We start from the raw sequence: 433 nt of genomic DNA, 5'->3' as shown, positions 1-433 counted from the left end.
CATAGAGTGCGAGAGGGGGCATGAAACGTCTAGCGCAGGCGTCTCCAAACTTGGCAACGTTAAGCCTGGCGGACTTCAACTCCCAGAATTCCTCAGCTAGCTTTGCTGGCTGGGGGGTTCTGGGAGTTGAAGTCCGCCAGGCTTAACGTTGCCAAGGTTGGAGACGCCTGGTCTAGCGCCTCCGACGCAGACTGAACTAAACGACTCGCGACTTAAAAACTATTAGATCAATCGCTGTGCATCATTACCTACTTTCGCCTCTTATTGAAGTGCCTTGGCCGGCTCGGCAGATGGAATGGAAGAAGCAGAGAGTAACTTTAGAGACAAGACAGTAACACAACTCCCAGGATCCCGCTTAGATTCTGCTGCAGCTTCCCCGAAATGAAAAATAACGGAGTCGGGCCCTGCGTGATGTGTACCCATTGCATTACGT

The sequence above is a fragment of the Ahaetulla prasina genome, chromosome 1 (genome assembly GCF_028640845.1).
Source record: "Ahaetulla prasina isolate Xishuangbanna chromosome 1, ASM2864084v1, whole genome shotgun sequence".
NCBI lineage: Eukaryota > Metazoa > Chordata > Lepidosauria > Squamata > Colubridae > Ahaetulla > Ahaetulla prasina.
This window is presented reverse-complemented; position numbering follows the sequence as displayed.